Source organism: Haliaeetus leucocephalus, unplaced genomic scaffold (genome assembly GCF_000737465.1).
Source record: "Haliaeetus leucocephalus isolate CR32 unplaced genomic scaffold, Haliaeetus_leucocephalus-4.0 Scaffold702, whole genome shotgun sequence".
Taxonomy (NCBI): Eukaryota; Metazoa; Chordata; class Aves; order Accipitriformes; family Accipitridae; genus Haliaeetus; species Haliaeetus leucocephalus.
In genome coordinates this window covers 50,566-77,756 of record NW_010973138.1, presented here as the reverse complement: position 1 = coordinate 77,756, position 27,191 = coordinate 50,566, and the positions used below count along the sequence as shown (strand labels likewise).

At 39.0% G+C, this 27,191-nt stretch overlaps 1 protein-coding gene across 8 annotated transcripts in view; it reads right to left on the bottom strand.

Annotated features, from left to right (window-relative positions):
- Window positions 1–27,191, bottom strand: part of KDM6A (lysine (K)-specific demethylase 6A) — a 127,713-nt gene that overhangs the window by 75,147 nt on the left and 25,375 nt on the right. For all 8 annotated transcript variants that reach the window (XR_775188.1, XM_010580232.1, XM_010580236.1 and 5 more), the window contains exon 3: window positions 11,114–11,172. The gene's annotated coding sequence lies outside the window, so the exon portion shown is untranslated. The remainder of the gene's footprint in view (window positions 1–11,113; window positions 11,173–27,191) is intronic.

The window sequence follows — 27,191 nt, the reverse complement described above, 5'->3', positions numbered from 1 at the left end:
TATTTTTCACAAACTTTTTTTTAATCACGAAACATAAATGATCATTTTTTAATCCATCAGCAAAAACACTTCTGCTGCTCTAAAATTCTTACAGGCTCTTTTCTCATTCTTGATGGCAAAGCAAACCAAAGGCACAGACTTCCTCTAAACAATGCAACAAAATTGTCTGTACCTAAAGCATTACCTGACTTGTTTAAACAGAACTTAAGAGCAGATCGGCTTAAAAAAATACTACATTTTTACTGTGGAACAGAAGTGTCCTCTATTACAATCTTTCAGAAAGTCTTTACTTACCTTGTACCCTACTTTTCTGCTTACACAAGGAAAATGAGCAAGTGAAGTGCAAAAGGGACAAACTTGCACCAGCTAAGCAGTCTCTCACATCTCATATAAACTTCCCTGGAATAGTACAGGTAGTGATGAATCACACACCTCAGCATCTACACTGAAATTGTAACAAACAAGGATCCATGTCTCCTAACAGTATGCTCATCATCACCTACAAGAACACCACTCAAACTGGAAGGCCAAAGACTGGACTGATCACTAAATATCAGTACGTATTTTAAGCTATGCTTTTGTTATGCCAAAGTATAGATTTTATGATTGTATATTTGCATTTCTTGTCTTAACTCTAATATGGTACTCACTGGTTATGGTACTCTAATATGGTTAGCCACTGGTATTTAAAATCCATTATTTGCATCTTGTTCAAAGACAGTATTCTAAAGTTCTAAAAAGGAAGAAAACCAGTGTCTATGGTCCCTATCAAAGAGAAGACAAAAATCAGGAATAAAGACATTGCGGTTCTGTACCACATGGGACATTGTGACCATGCTCATATACACTTCACATTCTTCACATTTTAGCTAGCTTGCTTGGTCAGAAAATAGTCTTTCCATATTTCCCCAACGTCATGTCTCAGTCGCAAAGATCACTGAAACACGTATTTCTAAAAAAGCTTAAGAGAAATGGTAAGAGACAAAAATATTTTTATAGTCTCTTGCTTACTGAACAGGAAATATTCACTGCCACAGCTGAGCAATAGAGTTAAAACAAAGCTGCAAGTATAACAAACGACTTTGAAGGACAATTTCAAAATTTAGTTTGAACCTATACTGTCATTTGTTCAAAAGAACAAGAATGTTGCTTACCCCACTCTTTCAGAGAAGCACAGAACTTAAAAACAAGTAAAATTATCACCAGTGGAAACATGAAAAGACTGTGTCATGTTTAGCACAGAACCTGGTAGTCACAGACAGCCCCTATGAGGTTTGTGTAAGGTTTATCTCTGTGCAGACAACATGGCAACACCATTCACCCTTGCCTAAGCTGCTCATGGAGTCAGGTACAATGTAAGTAGTTACCATGAGCCTTTGAGATACCATAACCCAACACAATTTTCCAGTGAAGACAAGCCCAAAATGTACAAGGAGGAAGAAAATTTGTAGGACAAGACATCACTCCTCTAGACACAATCTATGCAGGAAGTAACGGCATGCTTTTCCACCCATTTTGATGGATGCTTGGAAAAATATACTCAATCAACCAAGTGAAACAAAAATCTCTGTACCATTTTAGTCACTGTTTGAGTTACTATGCTAACAACTAAATAATAATAATATTCTAGCTGTACATTTCCATTATATTTGATTACTCCTAAACTGATGGTTTTGGGAGGAAAGGCAGAGATGCTTTAAAAGCATTATTGCCTTGAAAGGTTAAAAAATTCAAAGGAGCGTAGTCAGGGAGCATTGATTGCTCCCATCCATTGCACTGATTTGGCAATGGAATGGACACACTAGTAGAGAGTTTGGTGAAAGACTCTCCACTTAGAAATTTTCTTTCAGTTTCTAATACATGATGGATTTGCATTTAAGAATGAATCTATATGCACTCAAAATGCTAGGGAACTCCCAGGTCAGTGTCTTGCTTGCATCTTAAATTCTGCATAATAAAAACTAAAAGAGAATTCTGAAAAGTAACATAAATTTAAACTTGTAATGAAGCATAATTACATCAGTAAATTAAGGGGAAGATGTAAGAATAGACCAAATATTCCCCAACGCAGCTTTTCTAACTAAAAATCAGATATTTTATCTTCTGCATTCAAAATATTGGCCTGCATCTTACTTAACTCTAGTGTTAATCATAGAATCATTGAATCGTTTAGGTTGGAAAACACCTTCAAGATCATTGAGTCCAACCATCATCCATGCTCACTAAACCATGTTCTGGAGTACCTTGTCTACGCGCTTTTTGAATACCTCCAGGGATGGTGACTCAACCACTTCCCTGGGCAGCCTGTTCCAATGCCTGACAACCCTTTCAGTGAATAAATTTTTCCTAATATCCAACCTAAACCTCCCCTGGCACAACTTGAGGCCATTTCTTCTCGTCCTGTCTCCAGCCACCTGACAGAAGAGACCAGCACCCACCTCACTACAACTCCCCTTCAGGTAGTTGTAGAGAGCGATAAGGTCTCCCCTCGGCCTCCTTTTCTCCAGGCTGAACAACCCCAGTTCCCTCAGCCGCTCCTCATAAGACTTGTGCTCCAGGCCCCTCACCAACTTGGTTGCCCTTCTCTGGACACGTTCCAGCACCTCCATGTCTTTCCTGTAGTGAGGGGCCCAAAACTGAACACAGGACTCGAGGTGCAGCCTCACTGGTGCCGAGTACAGGGGACAACCACCTCCCTGCTCCTGCTGGCCACACTATTTCTGACACAAGCCAGGATGCTGTTGGCCTTCTTGGCCACCTGGGCACACTGAACTAGCTCATAGTTAGCTGGCTGTTGACCAAAACCCCCAGGTCTTTCTCTGCTGGGCAGCTTTCCAGCCACTCTTCCCCAAGCCCGTGGCGCTGCATGGGGTTGTTGTGACCTAAGTGCAGGACGCGGCACTTGGCCTTGTTGAACCTCATACAGTTGGCCTCGGCCCATCGATCCAGCCTGTCCAGATCTCTCTGTAGAGCCTTCCGACCCTCAAGCAGATCGACCCTGTCTCCTAACTTGGTGTCATCTGCAAACTTGATTCTATATCGATTATGTAATTTGTAGTTTTTCCAGGATGACAATCACCACTAATAACAAATACAAATTACTTCCACTACTGTGGAATGGTCATCATCAAAATTTCACAAATAAAGTGATCACAAAGGCAGTATTTTCAACAATATTTACCAGTGGCAGGTGCTCATGTTTAACTTGCTAACCAGAGTCTGATTTAAAATAGTCAGTAGAATTTTCAAAGAATAAAACACTCAAACTCTGAAAAGACATTTACTTATTAACTCTTACAGACAGACAAGCAATTCTACACCATAGCTGAATTAATATTGATCTAATTTTGCCTATGGGAAACATTTAACTAAAATAGCAATGCACTCAAGATTACAGGACACATCAAGAACATGGACTACAGCAAAAACTTTCATTTCATTTTGGGGCTGCCTGTTTCCCAGTGCCACGTCCACAGCTTCAGACTCAGTCCCTTACTACATCAATAGTAAAACATCTGCAACATCACTGACATCCATTTCAGTTGTAAGTGCTCAATAACGTCCAACACAAATGGCATGAGGGCTTGGTACAGGTTGGTACAACACAGAAGGAAGCAGACATGAGAAGTGGAAAGTAGGAGCAAGCGTTCCAAAGGGAAACGAGAGAGAACGTGGCCCAGTGTCGGCAACCACAGTCCTTCCTCGGCCACCTGTTTGCCTGAGTCTCCTGGTTTCAGCTGGGATAGAGTTAATTTTCCTTCTAGTAGCTGGTATAGTGTTACCTTTTCGGTTCAGTATGAGAAGGATGTTGATAGCAACAACTGAAAACATCAGTTGCTGCTAAGCAGTGTTTAGACTAAGTCAAGGATTTTTCAGCTTCTCATGCCTAGCCAGCAAGAAGGCTGGAGGGGCACAAGAAGTTTGGAGGGGACACAGCCAGGGCAGCGGACCCAAACTGGCCAAAGGGGTATTCCATACCATGTGACGTCATGCCCGGTATATAAACTGGGGGAGTTGGCCAGGAGGGGCGGATCACTGCTAGGAAACTAACTGGGCATTGGACAGTGAGTGGTGAGCAATTGCATTGTGTATCACTTGTTTTGTATATTCCAATTCTTTTATTGTTATTGTTATTATTATCATTATTAGTTTCTTCCTTTCTGTTCTATTAAACTGTTCTTATCTCAGCCCATGAGTTTTACTTCTTTTTTCCCCCTGATTCTCTCCCCCATCCCACTGGGAGTGGGGAGTAGGAGGGGAATGAGTGAGTGGCTGCTTGGTGCTTAGTTACCAGCTCAGGTTAAACCACAACACTGAGTTGAGCCTTTGGATACAGCAGAAGTCACTCGATCCTTATAGAGATCTTTGATTGCTCTGAAACATCACTAGTCCCATTTCCATCCTCTGCCCAAGCCTACATCCAGAAACATACGGGCCTAGAGGATCCAAGGCATCCAAGTTACTCAGATGTTTTCCCTCAAAGCTCTTCTATGGTTTGACCAAAACTAAAAGAGCAGATATAACCTAATAGCTTGATGATCCGTCACATATGAAGCAGGACATGGCTTACGAGGCTAACAGCTTCCTTCAGAGATCGTGGCAGACAGGCTTCCTCAAGTAGGTTGTTAGTCTCCACCACTAATTAACTGGCCTTCATGCACAGACAGAGCTTTTCATTTTAATCCTTCAGTAGACTAAACATACATTAGTCCAAGGGATAAATCATCAAAGGAAAGGCTGGGAGCTCTCATACTGCAGAAATAAATGACAGTCATCTAAATTCAGCAAGAGATGACTTTTGGTTTGTTCTCTGAAGATACTTACAACTGCCTGGTAAGAAACAAGTTTGGCTGAGTCTACTAGGATTTATTTAAATTAAGTAAGAGTTTTCTCCAAGAATGGGAGCATTTCCACTAACAGGCAGCAAAGGCTAACACTCAACAAAATGGGAAAGCAGGACTGGAAAACAGACACTACAGAAGATGAAAAGCACCTCTGGGCTTACATTTTACACAGCATTGCTACGGTAATTCAGGAAAAATAAAAATTACATGGATCTATCATCTCCAAATAAAGACTTCCAAAATCAATACTGCAGCTATCTTTCCACCCACTCATCTATACAACAATGCCTACCATTATGAAAGTGAAGAAACCAGCTGAATAATAATTAATAGAAGATTATATTAAACATTTAGTGAACTCTCATAAGACTTTTATTGGAAGGTTTTACTTGGATAGACTGTGAATAAAATCAGCTTTGAACTAGGCAAAAGGATGTAATAAAAGAGCATCAATTTAACTATTCAAAAGTTAACACTCATACATTTCAAACAAAAACCATGAAAATCAGAATGAGTCTACAAAATAAAAGAACATAACATTATCCTAATATATCAGGAAAAATACTTGATGCAGCTGGAGTGAAACTTTTTTTCTTATTCTTTAACCTCTTTAAATTTTCCGACCACCTATTCTAAGCCTCATATCATTTCCTAGCCTCACTAATGAAAATGATGTGAGGCTACAATGGACAAATTTCTATCTGAAACTCATAATCATAGTTTGAACATAACCAAAATGTATGTCTATAGCAGTAGTCAGGACACTGTAATTTTATGATACTTTTACAGACTTTAGATACAACTCCTCTGTTCAAAGGGCTGTAACAGTTGAATGGTGAAATATTCTGAGCAGCAAAGTCTTTAAACATTTCTCTAGAACAGCAGCTGAGAGTAGGTTTTTCCCAGCATTAGCAGATACTATGCATTTTCATCAATCCAAGAAGTGGTTTGATATACAATCACAGAAAGATAAGACGACAAACCAGAAAGTTAATTGCCACTTTGTTAACGGTTAATTAGCATGTGTAGTCTACATGTACATTCCCATTTTATATACCTAAAAAATACATATATAGACCCAGCCACCTGAAACCTGAGAAGTATTTGACAAAGCAGTATCTACACAGTGCGTGTTTAAATTCTGCCCTACTTAAGAGAACTACAAACACCAGACCAGCTGAAAGGACTCTGACGGAACAGGGAAAGAAGCACCAATATAGATGTGCACCTTGAGGATCACAAGTTACCAGTAAGCAAGATGTTTTTCTACTCTCAAATTATAGCCCTCCTGGACTTTCCATTGCAGGTGTTTCCAAAGCAAGAACTCCACAGACTGCCAATTACCAGTGCAATGTTGCTGTCAGTTGGGTGAATCTCAGAGCCTTTCATGCAAACCGCAAGCACTGGACTATTTCATCAAACGCTGTGCACCCTCCCACAATGGCACAAACTACTGATATACCCGGCAGACGTCGCATTTGATGAAGTAGTCCAGTGGTTCCTGTCTCCTTGACGGGGGGGGCGGTGTTCCCACACAAGTGAAGGAGGTCCCCACTAGGCAGTTTGCATTCCTACATACCCCACTACCCACTCAACTACTCTCTGTGAGGAAGAGCCCAGTTCCTTGGATCTGCCAACCACTGACACAAGCAGCTTGAGAACCACCTGAAGGATCTGGTCCTGCTGGAAAAAAAAGAGTAACAACCCCCTCAAAGACAAATCTTACTGTGTTACTAACAGCTTGCCCCTGAAAAAAAAAAAAAAAAAAAAAAAAAAGTATTGATAGAAGAAGCAAAGAAGAGCAAAGAACGGACCTTGACAGCACAGGACTCTCCCACCCTCACAGGCAAACAGCAACCACCATAAAACAATAGTTTCTTGGGTAGATGAATAAGGCTTGCAATACTGAGCGTTGGCACGTGAGACTACTGAAAAAAAGTTTACATTCCACTATAGACTTGGGTACTTTAAAATCAGTTTAAACAGCTGCTTTACTATTTCAGGATGACTGTGAGAAGAGCAAAACTTCATTTTCTGGAAAAAGATGAAAGAGAATGACAGCCAGAGAGAGCAAGAGAAAGACCAGACTCCTTCAGCTCAAGGAAATGGTCCAATGTGATTGGCGCTAAGGCCATCTCCCAGATGATGGTAAGTTTTGTGTGTTTTCCTCTAGGTAAGTGGTAAAAAATGCTCCTGCCTCACTGAAGCCTTCAGAGGACTTCTAACAAACAAGTGATTCTCAGGTGTCTGGAGGCCTGCATGGTGACCAAGAGGTGAGATACAGTACCACAGATTACAACTGAGGGCTGCCTTTTGCCATCTGCTTGGCCTTTGGAGGGTTGTGGAATTCAGCAGCAGCAGAGATGGGATGTGGAGAGCCTGCTCAGTGCTTGTATGTCGGAGATGGAGGTGCTGCGCTCTCCCAGTGGGGGTTGTATATGCTTGCTCCTTCTTGCCCATTAAATGTGTTTACCTGAATTAGATAAGAATAATGAAAGACTGCAGCTGCCTTCTTGATGTAAAGATCCAATTCTGAATCAGAGTTGAAGAGGGAAAAAAAGTGTTTTGTGCTGAACTCCCATGTCCCTGTTCCAAGGAGTCAAACTTACGCTAACAGAAGTTCCAGCATACAGAACACCCTGGCTTACAGAAGTACCACGATGCAGCAGTGCAACTAGACTGGGCTGGCTGTGAGATTACTTTAAAGCAGCCAGAAGCAGAAACGGTCCTTCTAGATATCACTTGATATTGAATAAATGATGACAGTGCTTCCGTTTTGGCAAGCATGGCTGTAGAACGGCCAAGAAATTCCAGTAAGAGATGACAGATTTTCATCAGATAGCCTGCATCTTTAGCTGTGATGGAGGTCAGGAAAAAGGTCTGGATCATCTCTTTCATTAGTCTTTGGCTTTTCTCAGGACTATGTCCCACAAAAGTGTCAATGCTGAAGGACTGAGTTTTACATAAGAGTTAACTTCTACAGCTGATAAGGAATCCTTGGACTGAGGAGCCTCAGGGTATGCTAAATGGGGCTATAAGGGTGACTGATCTCAGTCTCCCATAAGGTGTTTCTGAGGAAGAGTGTGTCTTTCTCACACACACTGTCCAGCAATTTGCAAGATAACAGTCACTGAAAACACAGCAGGCTGGCCTTGGAACACCAAGGTTGGTACACTGGGATCCAAAGAGGGTGTTAGCGCCAGTTTCAGGACACAGCTGCAGAGCTTGGACTCCCATCTTTTTCTCTTGGTGGGACTCAGTGTAAATCAGCAGATGACAGACCAGACAGGCTCAGAATCCTTACTGAAGTAAAAGAAAAAATTTGGCATCCAAGCCACTACACTTGGATGCAGCTATTACACAGAAATGAACAGTAGCCTTTGGTTAACTACCGAAATTCTTCAAGTGTTCAATCTAAAAGACAACTAAGGAGGATATGAAATTATTCAAGTTATGTGAATATCTTAGCTATCTCTATTCTACTGGTGTTCTACCCTACTTGAGAAACAGGGAAACAACCGGGGAAATCAGCCAACCACTTTACTTACTGCTTGATGATAAATGGTGTAAAAGAACAGAGTATCAAAATTTAAGATCTATAAGACCTATTTTACCATACTTGATTCAATTGATGGAGCTAATCCCTTATGGCATATCTCACTATAATAATTGCATGAAATAGCTTTGGTCTGATCACACTATTGCAACATTTGTATATATGTTGAGAACTTTCAGTTCTTACAAAGTCACCAATATAAAATGATGTATCAAATAAGATTTGTACTTAAGATAATGCTGTAATGCTGCTTTAGTATATAGAAAAGTGTACAATATTGAATTACAGTGAATTGCAATGTGTCTTGGAACCAATTCAACACTTTTTTTTATGAAAGCTGGAAAACTTCAAAACTAATGTAAAAATATGAACAAAAATTCTAAAACTGACCCTATTCCAACTTGCTTTTTTATTATCCCTATTTATATGAGACATGAAAAAACCTCAATCACATCCTTACCCCTTCCTTTTAGGAGGACTATGTACGTGCCTTTTATTAAAATCTAAGAATATCTAAAGTGGGGTAGATAAAAAAAAAATGTTCATGGATGAAGCACAATAGCTTAAAATACCTTAAAATGGTCTAGAGGTGTCCTCTACCTGCCCGAAATATACAGATTTGTGTACTCTATGAACATAAATAGATGGAATAGCTGCAGCAGGAAATAAGACAGTTTGACCAGCATTTCACTCTCAAAGAAGCAGGATTCTCCTTGCAGTCTGCAAGAGACTCCTGTGGAGGATTAAGATACACAAAGAAGAACATATCTATTGTAAATGACTTGCTATCACCTCCAAGTTTATTATGATTTTGTCACACCTAAATAAACACCCACAACCATGCATCCCACTCCTCTCGCCCCCCAAAAAACATGGGGGGGGGGCAAGGAAGGCACTCAAAGGTACTTAAATTTAAAAAAAAAAAAAAATCACATACAAAGGTGCAAGATTCTGTGTTACATTTTCTTCCTCTAAAAATTTTACCCAACACTCTAACAATACACACCTTCCTTGGTACCACACTATACATAACTTTGTTGTATGAATGAAGTGGCAAATATGATTATTCTACACAACCTTAACATAAAGCTCTATATGCAGTTAAGACGTTGTAAGTTAAGGCATCAATTTATACTCATGTTCTCAACAGGCTTACTTAAAGGCATGGAAGAAAAACCTAAATTAATTCAAAGCTCTGATTTATTAATACTTAGGCCTCATAATCACCTGACTTTGCTGTTCCATCCACTGGAAGGTGCTATATAGCACAATCTGCTGATGGCAAAAGTCTATATTGAACAGGTGGTCTTTCAAAAAATCAACTACTCCAAATCTAACTACTTTGTCTAATTTAATTTTACCTTACAGTTTTCTACCATTTTCACAGTGGAAACTGTAGCAAGATAGCCCTTGTAAGAAGAACTGGTGCATAAAATACTCTTGAATGTTAAATGGTGAAGACAAGCCTGCATAAGAACATGAACATTCTGAAACTTGGTGAAATTCCACCAGATTGATCACAATCTTAAAATAGTGGATTCTCAGGTTTTCTGAAAACTCTTCTGTTCTTCTCATGTTAATCAGAATGCAATAGAATTGCACATCACGTATAATACATTGCATTCACTTCACCACTATCAATAAGAAAGCAGTAAGTTGCAAGATGGAAAAAAAAAAAAATCCAGGTTCTGAGCTCATGATTTAAACAACTTATCTTAATTTGAAGAATAAAAGCTTATCTACATTATCCTGAGGAAAGCCCAATTCTTTTGTCTTACAGCTACATAGAAAGATACATAGAAACAAGGTGGTGGGGGGAGGGGGGGGCAGAAATCGCACTCTATTGCTCCAAACCATCAGTCGGTAATCACTTACTGCCTCCTTAACTGCAGTCATGCTTAGTCCAGTAAGATGATAAACTTTTTAGTAATCAATCAAGTAGTAAAGTCACACTTACTAAGTTTCCACACTGAGCGTAAAAAAGGACTGACCTAAACAATGCACCTTTCTGGCTTGTTTCCAATGCCACTAATTATTAACTCTGCAAAAATAAACCCCAATGAAAGTTTGAGGACCTTTCAACAGAACCCCAGTGGGTGAGTCTGTTCCATTCACCATTCCTCTCATCACTGATAAAGCAAAACCAAAACTCCAACTGAAAACCAACCCTCCCCCTCACATCCAGCAGCAGCCCCTTTTAGTCCCCAAAGCCCTGCCAGAATTTACAACTCTGAGTTTTTAAATCAGTTTTAAACGTTCTCATTCAAGTCAGTGTACTACTTCTCACATCCAAAACTTCCATGTTATACAGCTATGTAAAACTTACTGAATATCAAGCTAATTAAAAAAAGCCCACTTTGCCACTTCTTTTCCGAAATAAAAGTTTTTTGTAAACACGCTTTCAAACAAACACAGGCTACAGACTATTGATAACAACAATTCACAGAAACCTGTTGAGTCATACTGCTCCATCCCCCTTGCTGAATCATTTTATAGGGAGCTAAAATTCTTCTCCTGTAAGTGCTTTCCTTTTCAAGCAACAGCTGTGGTTGCCACAGGTACGTTACAGTACTCAGGACAGTATGTCTTCAAACATCCTATCCATAATAAAAAAACCTGAACTATCGTACACTCACACTGAACTGAAGTTGAAGTATGCACCTACCAATAAAACACCACACAATACTGATACTGTTAGCTTATTCCAACTTACCATTGAAAGGCATTGTAATGGAAGTAGACCAAACCAAGGCCATATAAAAAGGCAGCATTCTGTAAAGGAAAGAAACAATGTTTAAAACCCAGATAAGACAACCATATGCTGTAAGATTGAGTTTTCAGTATTTTACTCATCCTTTGACATTCTATTTCCATTATAAAATAAGCCTATTTAAATTTCACCTTGAACAGGAAAAATCAAAAAAGAAAGAATAAAAAGATAGTTAGATACTTAAAAAAAAAAAAAAAAAGTGATTCTCCACAAAATATTTTTGGAGTAATAGTAACAACAATAACATTCAAGTACTTTTACATGAGAGAAACTGACGTGCTTTGTTCTACTTGTACAACAGCAGGGAAGGAAATGACAGAGTAGAGGTCTTTGGTAATTTAATATAATAAGAACTGTTTTATGACCAAACACCATTTCATATTCATAATAATTTATATTCACATAAAAGTAAGCAAAGCTACACACACTAATTTCAGTGTCTAAAGTAGAACATTAATTATACGAATCTGAAAATATGCTTAAGGAAATGTCAGTTTTCTGAATACCAAAAATACAGATCATCAGCTTCAAACCTAAGACAATCATATTTCTTCATCGTTAATCACATTTGTATTTTCTATTTCCCTACCTTGCAAAAGGTGAAGGGGAAAAAAAAACCAAACCCACCACATTCTCCTCTGGAAACCCATTTCCCCTCATTTTCTTTTCACAGAAAGGTATGATTTGCTTCTAAAGTGACATTACTAAGAAGGTTTAATGAATGTTCAACTATCCAATTCTACAAATAATTATTACATTTTTCCTAAATTACGAAAACTAAACAAATTGCTTTTTCTTTTCAAAAGTTATGCCACAGCATAGTGTTTTCTACTTAGCAGAGCTATTCCATTATTTACAGGAGACAACATGTACATGCTGCCTATGACACATTTTTAGGCTTTTATTATGTATAATTCTGGTTTTGAGAGACCAGGAATACATCCCAAAGAACACAAAGTTCTGACACACGGACAAGAGATGGAATTTGCATTGTCAAAGACTGTAGTTCAAGATAATCCCTCTTCCACTTGCACACACTCTTCAACAAGTCTAATTTCTATGGAATTCCACAAAAGGAATGCTAGTTATGCCTTAAACGCAATCCAAATATAAAAGGTATAACCAAATTTCTCCTAGAAAATAACTCATAACCAGAACACAATTCAAAGAGCAGCATTCATCAGAAACAGGACCCAATATTACCATTTCATTATACCTCATTTGCATCTTCTAAATGCAAATTAAAACCAGGGGAAATGCCAAAGATCTTTTCATGAATACAGCTGGATCATAGCTTCAGCAATGGACAGCTTCCAAGAAAATGCTGTGGTGTGACCAGATACTACAGCAATCAGAGCACTGGAAGATGTTAACAGGGGGAGTGGAGGGGGAAGTACATAAACAATAAAAGATGACGCTTTAATACTACCATAAAACCACATTCCTGTTTAATTGAACAAAAAACCCAACATGGACATCATGAAGATAAAAGATCTCTAATTCCATAACCCATGTATTTCTTGTTTTCCAAGCGTGCTCTTGCAACAACAGACTAGGAAAGAAGGCAAGTTCAAAACCCTAGCATACCTAATGCCTTGAATTAGAAGTAATTTTAAATGAAGACATAAGATAGAGAGATTTTCATGTGTGCAACACGGAAGCCTACAAACAGCACACACCCTAGTAACCTTTACTGTGTTCGGGTCAGGCTCATTTGTAGGACAGAACTTAACAAAACTGTCGAGTGTTACCTCAGAGATCCACCAACTGCAATCAAGACTAGATTATCGTAAAGATGGGGAATAATAGTAATAACAAAAATCCTTCATCACCACACTGCAAAATTCAAGCAAAAATATGCCAGACAAGTAAAACCTCTTCAATCTTCAAAGAATTTAATTTCCTCTTCTGAAACCTATTAGAATTCACAGTCCAAACGAGTTACAGATACAGAAGATTAATCTAGCTGGTACTTTGATGCAAAGGGTTAATAATAATCAACTTTCGAGGCACAACAGGACCAAGATGCAAGTGATTTGTCCAAATGTAATTAACACATCAAGTTCACATGAAGCTTTCAGGTCATACCCACCCCAGTAAAATACAAATCAACCATTACTGCTCTGTCCTTTGCTCTGTGACTGGTTTTCCCATTTTTCTCTCATTGTTATTTGACCTTGCAAAGCATTTGAGATTGACCTTAAAAACCTGTTAAGCTGCCACTGTCCTCTCAATAAAAAAAATGGGCAAGATTTAAGAGTCTGTAACACTTCAAAATGTAAAGGGGCAAATTCTGAAATTTCAGTATGGATTGTGTTTATCCATCCTGAAATACTATAGCTCTAACTGTATGTAACACCATTAGTACTGCTTGTTGATTTAGATGTGCCTTAATAAAAATTAAAAAATATCTTTTAGTCTGCGTTTGAACCTGGATGGGACTTTCATAAGGACTGAAACATACTACACTGTTTCAATGTATGCAGTGCTTTCCTACAAATAATTCAAGGTGAGATGCACATGAAGTTCATTATTTCAGCAACTAACTTTTCTGCCTGTATTGCAGAATACCATCAAGTTCAACGTGCAGCCAAGTTCCTATTGGCAACAGCCAATATGAAAGGCTAGAACAGCATAATGCATGTCAGGACCAAGAGGGATAATTATATGAAATTTTCATCTACAAAATGTTCTTTTTCTTAACATCATAAGATTCTGTGACTCTGTTTACCAGGAACACACCCCATCTTAAGAAATCTGTTTTCTGTTGCTTCTGTTACTTTGATTTGGACAAGTTTACCACAAAAAATATCCATCCCATGTTTTCCAGTAAAGATTAATCTTATAATTCAATCCCTGCTATTCAGAATCCTACTATAAATAGCTGGTGAGGTAAGGTAGAATACAAGCCCACCTTTTTCCCTCCAAAGATTTTTCAGAAAGAAGTAGAGAACAAAATTATCTTATTACAATCCTTTCCTTGAACTTCTTAACAACATTCACAATTTCCAAGGATCTCATGCTAACAAAACTCACTCTTTGGCTACTAACTTCTAATGTAATTTTTATGTTATCAGATCTCTCTCTTCACTAAAATCTACAGTAAATTGAAAAAAAGCTGCAAACCGTAACAGACTGTACCTCAAATTTGAAGTTGAATGTCTGGGTTTTTTCGTTCTACAGCAACGCTATTAAAAAGCAGACAAATTAGAAATGCTATTTCCAAGCCAATGTCATTTACACTTCCTACAAACTATCAAAAAATGATAAAATGTTTCATACCAACCACTAGATGGCTCAAATATCTCTTTCCATTTTACATGCTTATGCAATTTAAGAAGATTGTCAAGTTTATATTGTGTATTCTGCTACTTAAATGCACTATTTAATGCTGAGCAACATTTCAAATATATTTTACGAATTGTAGAAGCCACAGTATTTTATTGATAGGTAAATCAGTAGGCAAAAATACACCTGTATGTACCTTTTTATGTAACCGAGATGAATGTTGAAGACTTTTTGGTCTTGTTTGTTTTAAGCAATCAAGAAAAAAATTAAATTAACCAATGAGGAAAGCTCCACCCATCTCACAGACCTTCTGTATTAACCCAAATAACTGGTTTACAGTCTCTTTGAAGCAGCAGGTGGAAACAGATCCCCAGCATTTCATGTGCTCTGTTCTCTAACCATTTCTCCATCTTCAAGCACGCAGCCAGAGGTTCCAGCAGAAAGACGTAGACTAGACCATCACAGTTACACTTTATCGATAAACACAGGGTCAGAAAAATGCACCTGTCCTGTGTAACAAGTGGTCATACTCACATTCAGACTTACAAATGGCCATCTTAGACTGACTCTAGGAATGTATAGCTACCACATCTGGGTCCAGATATTTTTTACCAGTAACGTGCTTATCTGCCATAAGCAGTTAAAACCCTGTTACCAACTCCAAATTTGTGTTTTATAAACACAAGAATATACAATGAAGTTATGCTTGCAAATGAAAATCTGTTCGGGAGGCACTTCTAGAAAGTCAAGAGTAGAAAAAGACACTAGGGGCAGCATCCAGTCGGGACCTTGCAACTTAAAAATGAAAAAGAACATTTTTTGCCATAGTTTCGTAGCATTGCTGATTCAGAAACATTCCCTAACACTGCCTCTCATTTTCGCTGATACAATCATTTGTAGAGTATTACAGCCAACTGGATGCCAGAACTGATCTGAGTTATTAATATCCAGATAAAAAAGGGATTATTTTTAACTGGATCAGTTTCCCAGCCAAGTTCAGTGTGCCCCCCCCGTCAGCCCCCCAACAACTGCATTAGCACAAGTGAAAGAGTGGAATATAAGCAAAATAAGTAAAAGCTCTTTAAGTCTACACTGCTACCAACAAAATGTATATCGAACCTACAATGACTTTTCAGAGTGAAATCCTAGACAAAAGATTTAAACAGGCAACCTAGATTAAAAAAAGAAACAAAACCAAAACACAATACTTTATTACCTCCTAAGCCACATATAAATGTTTGACCTGAGAGAAATCAACTTCTATGGGTCAGTACAAGATAGATAAAAACAAGAAAGAAATCACAGCCTGCCTGTCAGCCTTCTCCAGGCAGCTCCTTAACCAGTGAGACACATAGGCAAATACACCATTTCTTTTGTATGGCTCTGAGGGGCAGGGCTAGACGTAGGTAAAATAATCCCTTTATTCAGTAAAAAGTTTATCATATTTAGACAGAAATCAGAGTGTATCCCACCATACTATGAAATAAAAAAACAAAACAGGAGAAACTAAGTCCCCATGCGGTTGGATGATAGAAGTCTGAAGGAAAACTGGAAAAAAGATGAAGTTCAGCACCCGTATGAGACCAGTGACCATTTTTCACTTGCTTACTACTTCCAGGAATCAGAAAGTCTTTGATGACATATTAAAACTGCTTCCAGCGGGACTCTCAACGCCCCTTCCACAGCTGCCCAAGTTCCCGCGGAACCTGCAGTCCAGCTCATGTCACACCAGGCTACAGAAGACGCATGTGGGCAGGGGGCCACTGCTCTTCAGAAAACCTGACTAGGAAAACAAGGTTTTACAGTTTACGTTACATCCTGCGGTCACAGGGTCTCTCAGCCACCTGTTCAAAGCAAAAGAACAGTTTTTGTGTTCAAATGTGTGAATATGTTTATTTCTTTACTGAAAAAATGAAAGATGAAGTTTTGACACTATGGTGGTGCCTAATACTTCCTCCTGACACTACTCACTATATAACAACAGTTCCCTGGAGAGTACGTACTGCATAAAAAATTCCATGCCGCCTCTTGTGCATAAAGAGGTTTATGCCTTTGGGAGCTGACAAACTCTACCAGTTCCAGTCACGAAGATTGTTAAGTGTTCAGGAGAAAGGGGGGAGGGTTCAAATGAAGTTTTTTTAGATTTGTAAAAATATGAAAAAGAGAGCTACTTATCTACATGTTCTACACATTCCCAAAACCTGCAAAAATACCAAGATCCCTGTAAGGGTTTATTACAAATTAGTATCATTAGTTTTGGCTTCTTCAAGGTCTTCAAGAAATTTTATAGTACCTGAAAAATCATTAGGTTTATACAGGATCTTTAATATACAGCTATATATAAAATGCCTGAATAACCCTTCTTCTTGAGCAATAATCACAATACATTGTCAAAAAATTGTTACTGGGTGTGTCCCTGCATCCCAGCAGCCACGTAAAAGCAATTAATACATAAACATCATTATTCCTGTGAATTCCTTCTATAAAATAGATTAATTATATGTGACAACTTGGTAAATAACTACAAAGTAATTTCTTGTCTTTACGAAGTTAATTTTTCAGAGACTAAGTATTGCCAAAATACACCTACTCTTTGTAGAAGAAAACTGGCTAACATATCTTTCTTAATTCATAAAAAATACTTTCCTTTTTTTTCCTTTCACAGAACAGTTCTTAAGAAGGTAAAGCAGAAAAAACCAAAACAAAACAAAGTAAAAACCAAATAAACAAAAATCCCACACCTTCCACAAAGAAAAAAAAAATTATTCTCCCCCCCCCGCCTTCTAAGTGGTACCTATGTTTGAATCACTACACTCTCCTCCCCATCCTGCTCCCTTCTCATCTCGTCTTTAGGAAAGACAGTGCATTTGTCCACAGGCTTTGCAACTCGACCGCCAGAGCTTCATTTTCCTATAGCTCCCCTCTGAATGAACACAACTCTTTCAACTTCTCTGAAACAATGTTGTCCCCACCACTTTCACTTATAGACTAAGACACATATGGCAAAACCTGCTTCAACAAGGTGAAGAGGGAGCCTAGTTCCACCACTGTCCATCAAGCGGCTTTCCAGCACTATCTGTAAAAAAGCTTCTTGTCACACAGGGAAGGACAGGGTACATGAAGACAAGACTACTAGTGAATTACCAAAAACCCCATACAGTAACTAATTTAGGATGCATTAATCGTTTCAATATCCCTTGAGTAATACACTGTGCCACAATTGCTTTATAGGGTGCAATTTAATATAAAAGACAAAATGATAAAGCAACATTAAATAACTCAAAACCTCTTCATTAACGATGGAATATATGCAGTTTTGTAAACTGGGTATTCCATTATCCGTAAGTAAATTTAGGTCCTTTGCAAAATGGAATACTGATCAACTAGTGTACCTCCTCAAATTTCTCATAAGAACAAACAGCCAAGCAAATGTCTAGTGATTGTTGCTATGGGTATCTGACGTATGTGCCTTCCACTGAAGCTTATAAAATTTCACTTGATGTAAACATCTTCACTTTCCACTTGTTACAAATATTTTCAATAATTTAAGTGTTTTAACAGAAAACTATTTTTCTGAAACAAATCAAGTGAGCAAAGCTGTTGTGCAACACATGAAGATTAAATTCACCTTGAAAGACATTTTATAGAGACAATTCATCTAACCAAATTTAATACTTTCCCTACAGATTCCCTGAATGCTGTTAACAATCACAAAGCTTCTAATTTATTCTGTATGATACATGATTTAAAGAAACACTCCTGATCCCAAATAGAAAGCCATTTTTGAGACCAGATGCTTTATAACTAAACCAATTTACCCAAGGTTTGCACAAAACATTGAGATTATCTCTCTGGAGATCATCTAGTTCAACCCTCTGCTCAAGGAAGGGTCAACTACAGCAGGTTTCCTGGGGGATGTCCAGTTGGGTTTTGAATGCCTCCAAGGATAGAGGCTCCACAAACTCTCAGGGCAATCTCCTCCATTGTTTAATCACCTTCACAACTACAAAAAAAAAAAATTCCTGTGTTTAAAAGGAATTTCATGTTTTCAATTTGTGCCCACTGTCTTTCCTTCTTTCACTGCCTTTCCTTCTTTTACACCCTGGTAAGATGCCCCTGAGCCTTCTCTTCTCCAGGCTGAACAACCTCAGCTGTTAGCCTCCTCTCCTTGTATGAAAGATGTTCCAAGCCCTTGTTCCAAGCTCCCTCAGCACTCATTGATGCATCCCATCAGGTCCCAGGGACTTGTAGATACCCAGTCTGTTTAAATGTTCCCAAACTTGATCCTCCTCTATTCACAGCAAGCCTTCCTGGGTCCAGAGTTTCCCACTGGTTTCACGGGTCTTGGAATCCTGAAGGCAAGTCCTACTATTGAAGACCAAGGCAAAGAAGTCATTAAGTACCTTGGTGTTTTCCATACCCATTGTTACCTGCCCCATTCAGCAGCAGATTCGCATATTCTTTCATCTTCCTTCTGCTGCTGATATACTTGTAGAAGCCGTTCTTGTTGCCCTTCACATCCCTCGCCAAATTCAACTTCATGTGGGCTTTGGCTTTCCTTATGCAATCCCTAAATGCTTGGACAATGTCTCTATATTTCTCCTGAGTCATCTATCCTTCCTTCTACCTCTTGTATGCTTCCTTTTTATGCCTGAGTTTTGTCAGGAGCATCTTGTTCATCCATGCAGGATTCCCTTCCTTTTTATCTAACTTTTGGCAAGTCAGGATGGACTGTTCTTGAGCTTGGAGAAAGTTATTCTTGAAAACTAACAAACTCTCATGGACCCTTCTTCCTCCAGGGTCATGTCCAAGGGATTCTTCCAAGCTGATCACTGAGCAGAGCAAGGTCTCCTCTCCTAAGTCCACGGGTTTGATTCTACTATTTGCCTTGTTCCCTTGTCTCAGGATCCTGGACTCCATCATTTCACAGTCCCTGCAGCCAACGTTGCCCTCAACCTTCACGCTTGCAACCAGTTCTTCCATGTTTGCAAGCGTGAGATGAGCAGACCATCTCCCTTTGTTGTCTTCTCCATCAGTTGTGTCAGGAACTTGTTATCAACGTACTTCAGAAACCTCCTGGATTGCTTGTACCCTATCACGTTGCCCTGCCAGCAGTTATCAGTATGGCTAAGCCCACTATTAGGACGAGCGTCTGCAAATGCAATGCTCCTACCAGTTTTCGGAAGAAGGCCTCATCTACTATGTCATGACCAGGTGGTCTGTAGCAGACAACCAAGCACATCACCCACATTGGTCATCCACTAATCCTGACCCATAATCTCTCAACTGGCTTCTCAACTGTCCAAAAGCAGGGCTCCATGCATTCTAACTGCTCTTTCATAAAGGGCTTCTCCCTCTCTTCACCTTCCCAGCCTGTCCCTCCTGAAGAGTCTGTACCCATCCATCGCAGCACTCCAGCTGCCTCAGCTATAGCACTGCACTTCTGTGATCCCAGTGAGATCATAACGCTGCTATTGCATATGAACCTCTAACTTCTCCCCCTATTTTTTCCCCATGCTGCATCCATTTGTGTACAAGCACTTCAGAGACACCCATTTCTGCTGATTTCCCAGAAAAGGTAAGAGAGATTCCCCCATAATGCTGTCCTGTAGGCACTTCCTTATTTTGTCCATACCCTTGAGGTGGGGCCCCAATATTGACCAGCACAAGCAAATTAAACACAGAGCAGTTCTTCTCAACCTCTGTTTTTCTTTGATGACTCCTGCTCTTATTTCATACCTATTAAAGGGTTTGGCTTGTTCTCTTTTTCCAGCTAGATACGCTAACCTAACGAAAATTATTACATGTCTTCACAAAGGTTTTCAATCAAAGTACAGAAATTAATGTCTGTTCATGTATACACACAAACATTACTGAAACATCTTTTTTGGAAGTTGACATTTGGACGGTTTATTGAAATGTTTTATTCCCTTTTATATGGCAAGTGATCATCACTATTTATACCCATCATCTTCAAAACATTTTATGAAAAAGAACTACTAGTATGGAATTTTACGTTCTTGATTCACCATTTTTCCAACCCTTTCCAGCAAAGATAGGAATCCCACTGAGTTTACAAGTAGCCCCATTATTTCCCTGTCAGTTTCTCACTGTTGGAGAATCACTGCTGTGTTGGAAAAAAGCCTTAATATCATTAATTACGCAGCTGCTCGCTCTACCTGAGGCACTCCACATAAAATGGGAGTGGACAAGCTGAATATACTAAGGCATGAATGACTACAAAGTGATTCAAATACACACAAGCAAACCAGTAAAAAACAATGGAAAACAATCACAAAAATTAAGTGGCAAAACTGTTTATGGCTGTTCCCTTGAATCTTATGCCATACGGTGCTGGGCAGTAACTAGAACCAAGCTGAGTTTGGAACTCTGCCTAATGGAAAAAATTTAAGTTGAATTTTTAACTAAGTTCCCTAAGAATGCTGTTGGTATTTGTATGTTGTTCTTTACAGCTGAATAACTCTTGAACCTGTTAGCTGCCTTCAAATGAATTTTACAGAAAGCAAGACATCTCAAAGATTAAAATCTTGAGGAATGTCACTGAAAATACCTGCTGGATAGAGAAAAGAGTCCCTGAATCAAGGCCTGCTTTCAGAAAGACAAGAGTTTAATTACGCTCTCCTCTTTGGGAAGAGACACTTAGCCCATTAGCAGAGATTTAAAACAAGCATGTGCTTTTCCTGCTCAGAGATGTCACAGGAAACAAGATGTCATTCAGGATGCTTCACTAGGAAAACCAGAGGAATTCCAGTTCACATGTGCTTACAAAGAGAAGTGGGAGAAGGTAGGACAGGAGGTGTGAAAGGACAAGACACCAGCCCATCACTACCTAGGCTTCATTAGCTCTAGCATAAAAACAGTTTGTTCTGTAAACTGCAAACTGAACACAATCCCACATCTGGAACAAAATTCTGAGTATCAGCTTTAGAAAAGAAGTATCTCACTTGTCACTTCAATTTTGACTCAATTTTTACATTGGTCAGAAATATCTGAAAATGGAAAATGCTACTGAATAGCATATTGACCAGCACAATGGTGTATTTTTATGTACTATCATAAATATATCAAATATTAAAATAAAAATGTGTTAATTTTTTAAAGGTTTAATTGTTTTAAGTATTGAAATGCAAGATCATTGATTAATGGCTGCTAGTCAGATATCAATCAATTATTACTGAAAATGATTTTTCAATTAAGACTGTAGTTGGTTTAGTAGTAATCACTAATTGGTGTTCTAATTGGTGATTTGCTGTTTTATTTGTTAGAATGTACAAATACTTAAAATAGGATACAACAGACAAGGCAGCAGGCCCACATGACAGGCAGCTGGGGGAGCAGACAAGATGGCCAGCAGCCAAAAGCAAAGCAAAGCAAAGCAGCTGGGCAGCCCACCAACCATTCCCACAGCGTATTTCAATTCCATCAAATCATAATTTCTTAACAGAAAACTGTACATCAATAAATTTTCAGCCCACTCTGTGAATATATATACTAGTGAGTTTAAGAGCCTTCAATTTCTAAAGGCAAAACAAAGAAAGAAAATAAAAAACAAGAACAAGCCAAATGATAGGACACTTCTTTCACTCTCCACCATCTCTTCTCTGCTCATTCTACACTGCTCTACTTAGTTTTCTTCACCTACTCCAGAGCTCAGCTTTCTTTCCCTCACTAATCCCTCTTCTTCTTACCATTATATCACTGTTGCTGTACCTGATGTTACTTAATTACTTCCATCAAAGGTTTAACTTCTGAAAAATTAACTCTGAAAAACTGCAGATGGAAACTTCACAACTGTCCTGAATCAGGAACCTAAACGTTTTTAAATCCCCTAGTCTCTCCTCAGTTCTGCCTATAATTTTATCTTACAAGGAAAGGTTATAAGAAACCTCTCAAAGTTGGTAGTTTTAAAATCTTTTCCTCTGGGGCAGTTTATTCCTAAATTCCATTGCTTATGCAGTTAGCCGATAGCCTGGAGGAGAGAAGACAGCACAGAAGAGGGCCAATTAACCAATGCCATAACATGGGGATTTTCTCCTCCTCTGTTAATTTGACATCCTTTTGCAAGACTCTAGGGAGCTCTTATTTAAAGCTAACTTGCTAAGTTGAGTTCCACAAATTAATTTTACATTATAATTGCTGCTCCTCAGTGTGAGTGGATACCCCCTTACTCTTGTACTAAAAGCCAGCAGAATCCCTTTCTAACCCATATACACGGTATGTGTTAATTCACCCTCCTTCCTGTCTGTCTCCCCTGCAAACAGTTCTTGGATATACTTTTATCACCTATGTGAAATTTCATTCTGCTGTTCTACATTTGAGAGGAGGATTCCAGAAAAATTTCAAGTTGAACTATACTTATCTTTTATATAAAACCATGCTTTCCAGTATAGGCTTCTATACTGTTCTTTATTAAACTAAATATTGTTTGGGCTTCGAACTTTTTCTTCATACTCCCTACTTTTTCCTGATACTCAGGTCAGTTTCCTGAACACCATCAGCTATGTATACATGAGATGATGGAAACAAATAGTTTCAAATACTTCCATTTAAAAATCTCAACATACCATATGAAATTCCACCTGCTATCTTAATTCTCCATAATCTTTTTTTGTACTTCTAAATTTCTACCATTCAACATACTAATTTATCTTGTATTTTAGAATACCAATATTCACTTTCACTTCCAATCATTAAAATCATTAAAAATATTTAATACCAGCCCCACATTTACAACTATTCCATATGACACTGTCTAATGTACGTCAATTCAGATTTGTTTTCCTAGATCAAAGATGTGTTCCCCCCACAGACACAATTAACAACAATTTCCTAACACTTCAGAGAACATTAAGGACTGCTTAAACTTATATCCTGTATGCTACTTCCCATCTTTTCTGAATATGCAATTCCTCTCCAGTGTAATCTGAATCTCTCTACCTTCTTATTTAACATTTTCAAAAAACTTTACAGCTTTCTTAAACATAGTCTTGAGGTCCAGTTATCTATTACAGTGAAATTTCCATAAACAGGATCATTCTTCAATTGCAGGTATCAAAAATGAAGTAAATTACACCCACAGAAAGACAAAGATAGTTCTACGGCATGAAGACAACGATGTAGGCAGCTTCATAAACCTGTGCTCATGGCCTTGTGGTCACCTAGCAGATCTCAAAATGGGCCAGCATAAATATCCTACCTTGAAATTATCAATACCTTTTACAGTACTTTGCTTAACCAAAGAAGAAACCTGTCTCAAATGTACGGGAGAATGAATACTAACGTGGGAAGACTATGTGAGTTAATCAAGGGTACTTAAGTACTGGTCTGCTAGGAAGAACTCCCAACATAAAAAAAATTTACTCCTTGGGAGACAGACCATAGCCATTGAAGGCCTGCTCTGATGGATCGGGAATATGACAGGCATGGAGCCTTTAAAAGGTCTCCTCACGATCAATGTCAGGGAAGAGGACAGGACATGAACTCATTTTCTGGAAGGTTTAATCTGTGCTTGATGCCTTGCAGAAGCACAAACACAGGCTGGGCGATGAGTAGATTGAGAGCAGCCCCGAGGAGAAAGACTTGGGGGTGTTGGTTGATGAGAAGCTCAACATGACCCAGCACTGTGTACTTGCAGCCCAGAAAGCCAACCGTATCCTGGGCTGCATCAAAAGAAGCATGACCAGCAGGTCAAGGGAGGTGATTCTCCCCCTCTGCTCCACTCTCGTGAGACCCCACCTGGAGTACTGCGTTCAGCTCTGGGGACACCAACATAAGAAGGACATGGACCTGTTGGAGCGAGTCCAGAGGAGGGCCATGAAGATGATCAGGGGGCTGGAGCACCTCTTCTATGAGGACAGGCTGAGAGAGTTGGGGTTGTTCAGCCTGGAGAAGAGAAGGCTCCAGAGAGACCTTATAGCAGCCTTCCAGTACCTAAAGGGGGCCTACAAGAAAGGCAGAGAGGGACTTTTTGGAAGGGCATGTAGTGATAGGACAAGGGGTAATGGCTTTAAACTGAAAGAGGGTAGATTCAGATTAGATGTAAGGAAGAAGTTCTTCACTGTGAGGGTGGTGAGGCACTGGAACAGGTTGCCCAGAGAAGTTGTGGATGCCCCATCCCTGGCAGTGTTCAAGGCCAGGTTGAATGGGGCTTTGAGCAACCTGGTCTAGTGGAAGGGGTCCCTGCCCATGGCAGGGGGGTTGGAATTAGATGATCTTTAAGGTCCCTTCCAACCCAAACTACTCCATGATTCTGTGATAAGAAATTTTGTGGCACACTTCCCTCTTTTTAACGTGCTTTCAACATTACATTGGATTCTTTTCATAAACACAAACACATCCACTTTAGGATGTGCTTTAGGAAGTCCATGCTATATTTGTTTAACATTCTGTATCAACTGGTAGATATATTCTACTTCACAATTTCACAGAATGATAGCTATGCCTCTCAATCATTTTTAACCCTGTTTAGTGCCTTCACTGTGTTACTGGCCTCTAATAAATACTTTTCAGGCCTAAAATTCAGATCCTCTTCAGTAAAACAAAGAGAATCCTCAGGCTAACAACCCACCCCAAACCCCCTTGAGAACTCTGCTGCCTGTGCAACATGCAGGGGGTGAAAGGAAGAAAATAGAAAATCCTACTTTATTTACTTGCATTTAAATGAGTGGGAGTTTCTATACCAGGAATTTTGAGTTAACTTGGCTTCATGAGATCCTCATCTTAAATTTTCTTACACATGGCCACTCAGCCTTCATTCTCCGTTTTTAAAAGCAAAGTCTACCAAAGTAACTCAGGCCAAGAGGTACACTTCTGGATTTAGACCAGTTTTATAACCCAGACCAATGAACTGCTGTTCATGTCACACTTGACTGACACAGCACGGAGACAGGAAACCTTGTTCCACTTATGACAAAGTAATCCTTTGTCGACATGGCAGATCACATTCTTCCCAATAATTACAAAACTGTTGACCACTTTCTTTTCACAGCCAAAACAGATGAGTCACCATGGAATGGAGCAGTGCTTCCAGACAGTGCTCCAGTACCTCAGCAATTCACTGTGGTCCAGCCAAGTAACAAATCAAAGTCCTGCCCCTAGTACTTGCTCCCTGAATATGCATCACCAAAATATCTTGAGACACACACAACATCTCCCAGTTTGCGCGTACAGGCTGTAAGACTAAGAAAATATAACTAAAACTAGAATCCCAGGAAAAGATAAAAATCAAGGGTTAGCTTGATTGAGGGGTCAGCTAACAGGGAACACAGAAAGATGCCACATGAATTTGGAGTTACACATCTATGTAAAATACCAGAATTAGCAAAACCATTGAACAGCAGCATTTTAAAAAAAATCAAAATACCAATTGTATTCCTTTAGAGCCATTTTTATTTTGTATTATTTTTCCAAGGCATCACTTAATATTCATACACATTTCAAGACTAGTTGCCTTCCAGTGGCATCACTCATCTGGGTTTGTCTTGAACTCAGAAGTGACATTCATCATCTGTTTGCATCAGTTTTCTCTTTACTCAAAACCCAGGTCAGAAAAATTCACCAGCAAGGAGTACCTACATGTTCTCTTTCTATAAAAGCCAGTGTTACAGCCATCATGATTGAGGACAGACTCCCAAGGAATTCTTTTGGCATCAATGCACATGGAAGAAAGTTTAGGAAAGAAAAAGGCTGACATTCCTCTGAGAGACATATTGTCTGAGTGAAGTGGAAGTGCCTTCAAGATGAGCTTTTCTTCAGAACTTATTTACAAGTTTCAGGCAGATAGAGGGCTCTGTTTGCCTAGATTTTGAGATCAGAAACAAAATTGAGACAGGGTTATAATGCTCCATTATGAACTAGATGGATGATTTCATTTATGTTATTATATTTTTATGGATTTCAGAGAGAGAGAGAGAACAGGATAAAGTATACTGAAATTCTTGTATAGCTCCACAGAGTAATTCTGCTCTAGACAACATCCAATGATCACATTTAATCAGAAAATCATCCTTCCTCTCCAAAAGGTAAAGACTGTGTAACTAAATGGAAACGTAACTCCAAGTAGGTGATCCTGGAGGGAGGGGGCAGGCTATCCTACAATTCAGCAGTAACAATTAACTTTTAAAATGTTGCTGTTGAAGTTACTGCTAAGTGTAACTTCATTCACTTTTCTATCATTATTTTAAGCCTTCCGCTAACAAGAATACCCTCTGAACCTCCAGTGATTTGTGGTTCAGAGGTTTCTAAAGCCAGACAAAATGTCTTCATATTTAATTGCTCTTAATGGATTTTTCTTCCCTGAATTTGTCCAGCTGCTTTTTGAAACCATTAAAACATTGCGAGTCTGTAGCATTCTGCAAAACTGATGTAACTTTCTACACAACCAGTGATACCTAAACCTCTGGAAGATGCAGTAAGCATGAACTTTTTGCTGCAGCTGACAACAGAACAGAAAATACCATCAGCAGCACTAGTCTCATTTAAAGACATTCCCTCTTCTCTGTCACCACTATGGGTTTTCATCCCTTAGCTATAATGAAAATAGTCATTTGGAATGATAACCAGTTTATCTTCCTCATTCCTTTCCAAAAACAAAGTTCAAGCTAACTGCACATATGACTGAATCCCTCCTCTTTTTTTTTTTTCTCTCTGCCCCCCCCGGATCCTGTTTGATTCATCTCCCCTTCTACAGTGTTTACCAGGACTGGAATCAGAT